Source organism: Carassius carassius, chromosome 22, assembly GCF_963082965.1.
Source record: "Carassius carassius chromosome 22, fCarCar2.1, whole genome shotgun sequence".
Lineage (NCBI taxonomy): Eukaryota > Metazoa > Chordata > Actinopteri > Cypriniformes > Cyprinidae > Carassius > Carassius carassius.
This window is the reverse complement of record NC_081776.1, coordinates 17766909-17777851: the sequence shown is the minus strand read 5'-3', so window position 1 is coordinate 17777851 and position 10943 is coordinate 17766909. Positions and strand designations below refer to the sequence as shown.

Below are 10943 nucleotides of genomic sequence, written 5' to 3'. Positions count from 1 at the left end.
GGATCGCGTACAAACCAATAGGGTGTCGGAATATGTTTATACTTCTCATCCAACCACAATCCAATTCACTTCATCCGGATGGCGCGATTTATCTGGATAGTTTTTTTTTTTTTTTTAATGATGCTGAAAACAAGCCGAAATGAAATCGCAGTAACGAACCTATTTTTAAAATGTAAGGAGTAGAAGTAAAAAGTCGGCTGAAAAATAATTACTCAAGTAAAGTATAGATACCCAAAATTTATACTTAAGTAATGTAACGAAGTATTTGTACTTCGTTACTTGACACCTCTGACAGAGATGCATGTCAGGCTTGACATTAATTATTTTATTATTAATAAAGCTAAAGACAAGCCATGTCCCACAGTTGTCCTGATCCTGCCTGTGGTTGCTGTGGGGATATTCCTTGGTGGTTTGTTAATGAAAGATACAAGTTGAGCATCGTGGCAGGGGCTAAGTTCTCCTTTATCACCTCATTCACAGCCTTCCTTCTCCTTCTTTTCCATTTCAGTACAAAGTGTGACAATGTGCCTTTGGCAAGGCTTACTATGTGCTACAATGGGTAAAGTAACCCAAAAATTTAGTATATATCATAAAGGGAAATCTTGTTCACTTCATCACTTTTAAAACCCTCCAGTTTTTTCATTTTCTGCATTCCACATTAATGCAGCAGCAGATTCTCTCTCTCTCTCTCTCTCTCTCTCTCTCTCTCTCTCTCTGTGTTCTACACAGAAGAGTATGTTGTACAGCACAGAAGTTGAATGTATCACTTTTTATTAAATATATGTGCTTTTTCAAGTGTCCTTTTTTATTTATTTTTTATTACAATTACCCTCCTCTGAAGTATGTCCTTATTGGTTACACGAATGAAAAAGGACATCAAGGTTAATGTTAAACAATATATATTATTCATTGTAGTGTATTTTTTCATATGATAATTTAATATGAAATACATTTATAATATATTTCATAATGTCCATTCAAATCAGTTTTACCATTTAATCATTTATTTTTGGATTTTCTATACGTTTTACAAATATTTGTAAAAAATTAATTACCATTGAGAACTACTGCTATAAATTAATTGTGACTCTCAGCCAGAATACAGTGTTTCCAACTGGAAACAAACACCAATCTCAAAATTCCTCCTCAGGACCCCTGAAATAACACATGATGAGCACTCACTCATTTCTCAGTGTAACCAGGACTTTTCTTGCCCTACATCTGAATGGGATCCTGTGTGTTCTGACAGTGACATTATGATACATGTTGCCCTGTTTGGCAGGATGCACCACCTCCACTGTACAAGGCAAAAGCACTGTATAACTGGATCAATCTAAAACTGCACTTTTCTAAACCCTAGGCACACAAGATAGATTGTGTGTATCCTTTGCATATAATGTACAATATTAATATTTATTTTCATCTCATTTGCATTTGATGATCACAGGTTTTTCACAACTGCAGCTGTGTCTTAACCCTCTCACCAGTAGAGGGCAGCAGATCTGTGTTGCTGGGCCAGTGTCCGCGTGGGCCAGGATGTACCCAGAGTTTCACCTCCTGCACTGTCCTCAGCTCCTTCATCAACTCACTGGGCACCAATCCTGGATACATGATCACTATACGGTCAGTTACATAAGGACAGAATTTAGTTACTGGCCTTTTGTAAGGCAATAATTGTGCCAGTAAGTATAGATGGTCCACCAACCGACATTCTACTGGCTTTGCAAGTACGTGTCAACTTATTATACTAACCCTAACTTAACACTACTAATATTCTGAAGAGAGTTAGCTGACATGTAGTTGCAAAGTTATTTTATCAAAAGAGTTTCTAAAGGGCACAATCAAAATAAAGTATAAATTTGTATTTAATAAAATTCAATATTTCATAATCATATAAATATTTAGTTGTAATTTCACAGTTATTACATTTTAATTTTAAATCAGAAACTACTGGCTTAGATGCATATTTAGATTTAAAGGATGAAAGATGAAAAGCACTTAATGTATATTATGGTTTTAGATGCATTACACCTGAGCTTAAGTCGCTGGCATTGGGATTCCAAACTCATGTGATGCGAACAGAGGTAAAAGCAATATGGTAAACAATAATTCATAAGCTATAATAATGTAGTGTATACTATGTTTTTGCGGAGTGCCGTCACAAATTGAGTGTAAGACTGTGGGAAACATTGCATTGCTAGGCTAAAATGAACCCAAATTGATTCTCAATTTGGGTTCATTTTAGCCTAGCAATGCAATGTTTAAATTAAACCTATAAATCTTGTTCATTTTAAAAATCACTTTTACACAAAAATAATAACTATTAAAAGGTAAATATTTATTAAAAACAAGATGTAGCAAGTTCGTTGGAGGAAAGGAAGAGGACAAAGGGGTCGGCTGGACTGCTGACGTATTTATTTAACAAATATAAAATTAAAGTTCACAAACACCAAATGGTGACTTCTATTCTGACACGTTGGCACAACACTTCCGGTTTACTCTTTCCGGTTTCGGTTTCCAGTTCGCGTCAGCAGTCCGTCTCTCTCTCGCTTGCTTCCGACTCTCCTGGCGTTTTATACTCTCTCCACGCCAATTACTAGAATAAGAAACAGGTGATGATAATTTCTGCCCAAACCACTCACTTAGCGCTTGTCTATTGATTCTCTCTCCCGCTGCAGACTTCGCTAAACCACGCCCCCCTGCCACATACCCCCACCGCCCGACTCAGGCCGGGGAGCCATACGGCCTGCAGCCCCCTACCCCACCCCCCCCCCATTTCTGGAGAGGAAGTCGGCCACCGCCATCTGACCACCCGGCCTGTGGATCACCTTGAACTTAAAAGGCTGAAGAGCTAGATAAAAACGAGTGATCCGCGCGTTGGTATCCTTCATGCGGTGGAGCCACTGCAGCGGAGCGTGGTCCGAACAGACAGTGAACTCCCGTCCCAGGAGATAATAGCGGAGGGTGAGGACGGCCCATCTGATGGCAAGGCACTCTTTCTCGATGGTGCTGTACTTGGCCTCTCTCTTCGAGAGCTTCCAGCTAATGTACAGCACCGGCCGTTTCTCCCCCTCTATATCCTGGGACAGGACTGCCCCCAGCCCCCTGTCCGACGCGACTGTCTGCAACAGAAAAGGGAGAGAAAAATCAGGAGAGTGTAACAACGGCCCGCCACACAGAGCAGCCTTGACCTGAGTAAAGGCCTGCTGACACGGCTCCGTCCACTGGACCGTATCTGGCACCTCCTTTTTAGTAAGGTCAGTCAAAGGGCTGGTGAGGTCTGAATAATTAGGAATAAACCGGCTATAATATCCCACCAGCCTCAAGAACTGCCTTACCTCCTTTTTGGTCTTGGGACGTGGGCAGGTCGCAATAGCGGCTGTCTAATCAATTTGGGGACGCACCTGCCCATGCCCCAAGTGGAAGCCCAGATACCTTACTTCCACCCGCCCAATCGCACACTTCTTTGGGTTGGCCGTGAGCCCCGCTCCCCTCAGCTACCTCAGGACAGCCCTCAGATGCTGCATATGCCGCTGCCGATCATTACTAAATATAATGATATCATCTAGGTAGGCAGCCGCATACGCAGCATGGGGCCGTAGAATCCTGTCCATGAGGCGCTGAAAGGTAGCTGGGGCCCCGAACAAGCCAAACGGAAGGGTAACAAATTGGTGTAATCCAAACGGCGTTGTGAAAGCTGTCTTTTCTCTGGACAATGGAGACAAGGGGATCTGCCAATAGCCCTTTGTTAAGTCCAATGTCGAATAAAAGCGAGCCGTGCCTAGCCGATCAAGCAACTCGTCAACCCGCGGCATTGGATACGTGTCGAATTTCGACACAGCATTCACCTTGCGGTAATCTACACAGAAACGGACTGAGCCGTCCGTTTTTGGAACTAAAACTATCGGGCTCGCCCAGTTACTATTAGATTCTTCTATTACCCCCATGTCAGCATAGCGCCTAATTCAGCCTGAACTACTTTTTTCTTGTGCTCAGGTAAACGATACAGCCGGCTGCGAACTACCACGCCCGGCTCGGTCTCGATATGGTGCTGAATCAGGTTAGTACAGCCCGGTAGGGGCGAGAAGACGTCGACAAACTCTGCCTGCAATTTCGTTAAATCAGTGAGTTGGGACGGCGAGAGGTGATCTCCACCTGGAGCCAGGACGAGGGATTGTGGTTTGATATTCGCCTCTGGCCCGAGATCATCTTCTCCGCCAATCACCGTTGCCAACATCACTTATTCCGCCTCATTCCATTTTTTAAGGAGATTGAGGTGGTAGATCTGACGGGACCCGTTCCTATCGGACCGTATTACCTCATAATCGAGATCTCCGACCTGTCGTGCGACCTCGAACGGTCCCTGCCACTTAGCCATTAATTTGGAGCTCGACGTTGGGAGTAATACAAGTACTTTCTCTCCCGGTGCAAATTTGCGTAACCTAGTTCCCCTGTTATACAGCTGGCTCTGGCGGTCCTGGGCTTGTAACAAATTCTCCATTGATAGCCGCCCCAATGTGTGGAGTTTTGTTCTCAAGTCCAGCACATACTGAATTTCGTTTTTACCCTGAGATGGTCCCTCCTCCCACGTTTCTCTCAGTACGTCGAGCACCCCGCGGGGCTGGCGTCCATAGAGAAGCTCGAAGGGGGAAAACCCCGTGGAGGCTTGCGGGACCTCTCGCACAGCGAATAACAAGGGCTCTAGCCACCTATCCCAATTTTTGGCGTCTTCGTGAACGAACTTACGGATCATGGATTTAAGTGTGTGATTAAATCGTTCGACCAGGCCGTCGGTTTGTGGGTGATAGACGCTAGTTCGAATCGACTTAATGCCCAATAATCCGTACAGTTCGCGTAGCGTACGTGACATAAACGCCGTGCCCTGATCGGTGAGGATTTCTTTTGGAACCCCCACCCGGGAGATAAGATGAAACAGGGCACCCGCAACACTTTTAGCGGAAATGTTGCAGAGGGCCACCGCTTCAGGATATCGTGTTGCATAATCAACTATGACTAGTGCAAAGCGATGTCCTCGTGCCGATCGCTCTAATGGCCCGATGAGGTCCATACCAATTCTCTCGAAGGGGACCTGCATTAAGGGAAGAGGGCGCAAAGTCGCTTTTGGGGCGGCCGGTGGGTTTACCAACTGACATTCCGGACAAGACGCGCACCACCTGCGCACGTTGTCATGAATGCCCGGCCAAAAGAAACGGGCCATGAAGCGATTTAGTGTTGCTGCCTGTCCCAAATGGCCTGCCATAGGATTGGAATGAGCCGCGTGGAAAAGAATTTCCCTGCGGCCCTTTGGAATTAACAACTGGGTTGTATTCAATTTTGTCCGAGCGTCTTGGGTCACTCGATACAACCGGTCTTTTAAAATGGCAAAATACGGATAGGAGAGCAGGAGGGCAGGTAGGAGAGACTGGCCATCGATGGCGTGGACCTGTTGAAACGCATGTTTTAGGGTCTCATCCTGAGACTGCTCCAGAGGAAAGTCATCACGCTCCGAGAGAATCAGTCTCCCGATTTCGTTCGGTTCCCCTGAAGCAGAACCCAGCGGTCCTGGCTCAGTTTCCCCCACCTGTACCCGCGCGGTCTCCTTCCGCGCCTTATTTCCCCAAGAGGCATCCGCACATAACGACCCCAATAAAACCGTAAACGCGGGCCAATTCGTTCCCAAGATTATCGGATGCCAGAGGTGGGGACTAACCGCCACCTCTACACTATGCTTTTGTCCCCGGAATTGAATTATAATTGGGACAACTGGATACTCCACCACATCCCCGTGTACGCACCGCACCTTAACCACGCGGCTTGTATCCAATGCCCCCGGTTGAATCAGGCTTTGATGGATTGAGGTTTGGTTACATCCTGAATCCACCAAGGCCAGATATGTACCCCCCTTGATACTCACTGGTATTTGGTACTCGCCAGCCTGACCGGGGGTGACCTGCGGGACGTCCGGGACCCGGATCATCGTCCCCACCTCCATCACTGGACACCTGTCCACGAAATGCTCCGGGTCCCCGCAACGCCAACAGGCCAGCCCAGACCTACCCGCTGCCCCAGTGGCAGGGAGTGGATTGGAGAATTGGCGCAGAGAGAGCGGAGAAACGGAAGCACTGTCCCCTCCGCCCCTCCTGGGCGGGGCCCTTGGACTCGAAAAATGGCCCGGGTCAGACCCGCCCCGTCCCCGGGTGGGGCCACGAGGAGGGCCGGGTGGACAGGACCTAGGGAGAGGGACAGGGCGAGAGAGAGAGGGGGGAGAGAGGGAAGGAGAGAGAGAGTTAGTAGGTGGGGGTGCGCCGACCCCCTGGGCACGCCACCATGTGGTCCTTCACCAGGTGGATGGCCGAGTCCGGCGACGTGGGGCGGTGGCACTGGACCCACTCGGCCGTCTTTTTGGGGAGCCGAGCGATGAACTGCTCCAGCACCACCAGGTCGACGACATGCTCCACGTCGCTTCCCTCGGCTAGTAGCCACTTGCGGCAGGAGTCCCGGAGCTGTTGGGCCATCGCGTAGGGCCGACCGGCTTCGCCCAAGTCCAGGGACCGGAACCGCTGGCGGTGTTGTTCGGGCGACCGGCCGACCCGCTGGATGACGGCCCTCTTTAGGTCGTCGAAGACCAGGAGGTTCGCCACCGGCAGTTGTTGGGCGGCCACCTGGGCCTCTCCAGAGAGCAGGGGAATGAGGCGCACCGGCCACTGCTCTCGGGGCCACCCGCAGGCCTCCGCCGACTTTTCAAAAAGCTCCAGGAAGGCCTCCGGATCGTCCTGGGGCCCCATCTTGTGCAGCGGTAGGTGCATGGGTGCGGCGGGCGGCCCGGCGGCCTCGGCGCGAACCTCCCGATCGATCCAGCTCTGGAACCTCTCGCGGTCCTCCTGCTGGGCCTGGACAATGGCCTGGAAACGCCTCTCCTGATCCATCCTTAGGTCCAGCAGGGCCTGGTGTTGTTCGCGGTGCAGGACCGCGAGGGAGGCGATGATGTCCGCAAGCGGCGTGGAGGACGGGCTTTGCATGGCGGCGGCGGCGGTCCTGCTTCCTTCCCGGGTTTCGGCACCAGTGTAGCAAGTTCGTTGGAGGAAAGGAAGAGGACAAAGGGGTCGGCTGGACTGCTGAGGTATTTATTTAACAAATATAAAATTAAAGTTCACAAACACCAAATGGTGACCTCTATTCTGACACGTTGGCACAACACTTCTGGTTTACTCTTTCCGGTTTCGGTTTCCGGTTCGCGTCAGCAGTCCATCTCTCTCTCGCTTACTTCCGACTCTCCTGGCGTTTTATACTCTCTCCACGCCAATTACTAGAACAAGAAACAGGTGATGATAATTTCTGCCCAAACCACTCACTTACCGCTCGTCTCCTGATTCTCTCTCCCGCTGCAGACTTTGCTAAACCACGCCCCCCCTGCCACACAAGAGAAAGGTCAAAAAGTAGCTTGCATGTAAGAAGAAATGCAGAAAAGTATGGCATTAACAGCTACAGAGTTCATAAATAAAGCATTGAACATTTGTTAAATTTAACTTTTAAGATCAAATTGGACTTTGTTAAATTTTATATATATATATATATATATATACACAAAAACACTATTATACAATAACTGTACAATTAGTTCTTTACCGACTATTCTAGCATGACATTACATTATAAACCACAACATTAACACTGATATTATAACATTTAACAGACACACGTGTGTGTGAAAGAATGTGAGCATGTGTATGAATGACCGAGTGTAAACTCTTCTACTAAACACAGAACAAGCATTTAACATTGTTTTTACAAATTATACACTTACAGTTTGTTTCATAGTCCATGAATACAGATCATGCAATACTGTCAACTTTCATGATCTCTTTAGTCTTATTTGATATAATCATGAAGAAGCCCCATCAGCACAGTATGTGACATCTTTTCCATCATCCAGGACAGCGTCCTCCATTTAAACCACTGTTGCATCAGATTAGGGGAAAAGGACATTCTCTTCTTTGACCAGCATTCATCCCAGTCACCGCCCGCTCTTCATCAGTGGCCTAAAAAGAGAAAATAATTAAACTATCCATTTTCAGAGTTGTATTTACATCTGTAAGGATAGGTAAATATACTTTTATAATTTCAACACTTTGTGTGGTTGTTTAATGTCTCTGTCTACCAGAGCGCTCTAGAAGGCTGTAATGGCAGCATTAGTGTAAGGGCATGTAATATTGTTTGAATAAATATACATTTATTCATTTAGCAGACGCTTTTATCCAAAGTGACTTACAAATGAGAACAGCGGAAGCAATCAAAAACAGTAAAAAGAGCAATGCTATATAAGTGCTATAAGAAGTCTCAGTTAAATTAACACAGTACACGTAGCGAGGGCTTTTAACTAATATAATAAACAAAAAAAAAAAACAGATAGAATAGAAAAAGAACAGATCAAGCTAGTGTTAGACCCATACAAACTCTGCAAATTTTTGGAACACAAATAAATATATTTAATATTCTCTTAATTGTTGTCCTCCATTGTAAGTGTGGGAGACCAATATTTTCTTTTGAACATACATGTTTGCTATCATATAATTTAAGATTTATTCATATATAAATAACGGAATGGATTACTTCTACAATAATATTATAATCCGATTTATAATTTCAGATAATATTCGAAAACTAATGAAAAGGAGAGACCTTGCCTTGAAAACTTTTATTAAGACCCGAAGGGACACTGATTTGAAACTATTTAAAGGTTTGCGTAACCAAGTTGTCAAAGAACTTAGAATGTCTTAATCAAATTATTATATTCAAGCTCTAACAGAGGCTAAAGGAAATGGCAAATTAATGTGGAAACAAACAGCTTACTAAATCCAAAGGGTAACGCCACCCAAACAACATATGAACTTAAAATGGGGGAACACACCATCATTGATAATGCACAAGTTGCTAATGAATTCAATAACTTTTTCATACAATCTGTTAAGAAACTAGCATCAAGCTTTCCATGCTGTAACGATATAGGCCTAACAACTGTAGACCTGCTTGAAGGTCAAGATAACTCATTCCAGCTCAGGGAAGTTGGTCAGACAGCTGTTTTGAAAGCTTTACAAGACCTAAACACCACCTTCTCAAAAGATATGTTTAATTTAGATACAGCTTTTCTTAAAGGATATAGCAGCATTCTGGTCCAGCCTATCACTAATCTTGTTAATATTTCCATTAAATTCCCAGATGAGTGGAAAAATGCTCTAGTAACACCGATTTTTAAATCAGATGACGACAAAATGTCTTGTAATTATATACCTATCAGTCGTCTCCCAGCTTTGTCTAAAGTTTTAGAGAAGATTGTTTCAGAAAAACTCATGCAATTTGGATTCAGGTACAACCATTCCACAGAATCTGCAATCTGTATATTAACTGAAAAGATCAAACAATCACTTGACCAGTGAAATTTAGCTGGTGCTGTGTTTCTAGATAAAAAAAAAAAAAAACATTTGATACAGTAAAACACAACATAATAATTTCAAAATTAGCTAAGTTCAATTTAGCAAAAACAACAAAAAAAACATTGTCCTGGTTTGAATCATATTTAAAGCGCCGTGAGCAGTGTGTTGTGATTAATGGTGTGAGATACACTTTTCTTAAAATTAAAACAGGTATCCCTCAGGGCACAGTCTTGGGACCCATACTCTTCAGTCTATGCATTAATGACTTATCAGATGTAGTATGTCCAGATATAGGTCTACTGATGTATGCAGATGACACACCTCTAACACAACTTTTGAACATAAAAATTAATGGGAAACTTATTGAACAAGTACCTGAAGTGAAGTATCTTAAAATAAATATAGATTATCAGTTGAATTTTAAAAGTCACAAAAATAAAATCTGTAAAACCATTAGGGGCAATTTGAGCTGTTTTATGATGATAAGAAACTGTCTGACTCTTGACTGTGCTTTTATTTTTTTAAATTCTATGATTCTTTCACATACATCTTATGGCTTAACCACATGGTCCCAAGCTCATCATTCATCAGTCAAAACCATAAAGTGTCTTTACAACTGACCCTTGAAAGTTCTGGACAAGAAGAGAATAAGGTACAATCACTGCCAAATTCTAAGTAAATATAAGATTTCAAGTTTTGTTAATTTTATATCTCTTCATCTGGTTAAACTGGTCTTCAAATGCTTTTCAATTATGCTGCTCCACTACCACTTTGCAAAATAATAATAAAACAGCAAAGTAATAGATTTGCTTCTAAAGTCAATTGTAACATCCCTTTTCGTAGAACATCATTTGCCCAGGTTGCCGTTTCAGTGAAAGGGGCAAAATTATGGAATGCTCTGCCAGATCATCTGAAATACATCCCGATATTAGCCACCTTCAAAAAAAAAAAAAAAAAAAGAAAAAAGAACACCAACATTCAAATTGTGGTTAATTCAGGAACATTGTTGTTTTCATATTTATAGTCTTTTGACTTTGCCCATTCTGTATACTTTTAGTCCTTCTTTATTATTTTCCATTGTTTTACATTTTTTATCCTTTTTCTTTCCCATTCTTTTATTAATGTTGATGTTAATGTTAAACTGTATTTTTTTTTTTTTTTATCAAAAAAAGCCCTACTAGGGACAAGTGTTGTAAATGAAGTTCAAAGTTTCTGTTATTTGTATCCGTCCTATCTAAATAAACTTAACAATAATAATAATAATAATAAAAACAATAACTCTGTATTTATGAGACTAGTCTATATCTAGACTATAAATGGATTAACAAAAAACATTTAGAAATTAAAAATATATTCATTTGGGTTGGTAAAGACAGAAATAAGTCTTAGAGGTTTGGAATGACATGAGGGCAAGTAAATTATTTTTGTGTGTGAATTATTCCTTTAAGCGAGAGACCAAAAATGATGACCCTCCAAATCAGACAACTCCAAAGTTGGTTTGAGTTCTGCAAT

At 43.4% G+C, this 10943-nt stretch overlaps 1 pseudogene; it reads left to right on the top strand.

Moving 5' to 3' along the window:
- The first annotated feature begins 297 nt into the window (after window positions 1–297).
- LOC132098514 (solute carrier organic anion transporter family member 1B3-like) overlaps window positions 298–10943 on the top strand; it is a 31095-nt pseudogene continuing 20449 nt past the window's right edge.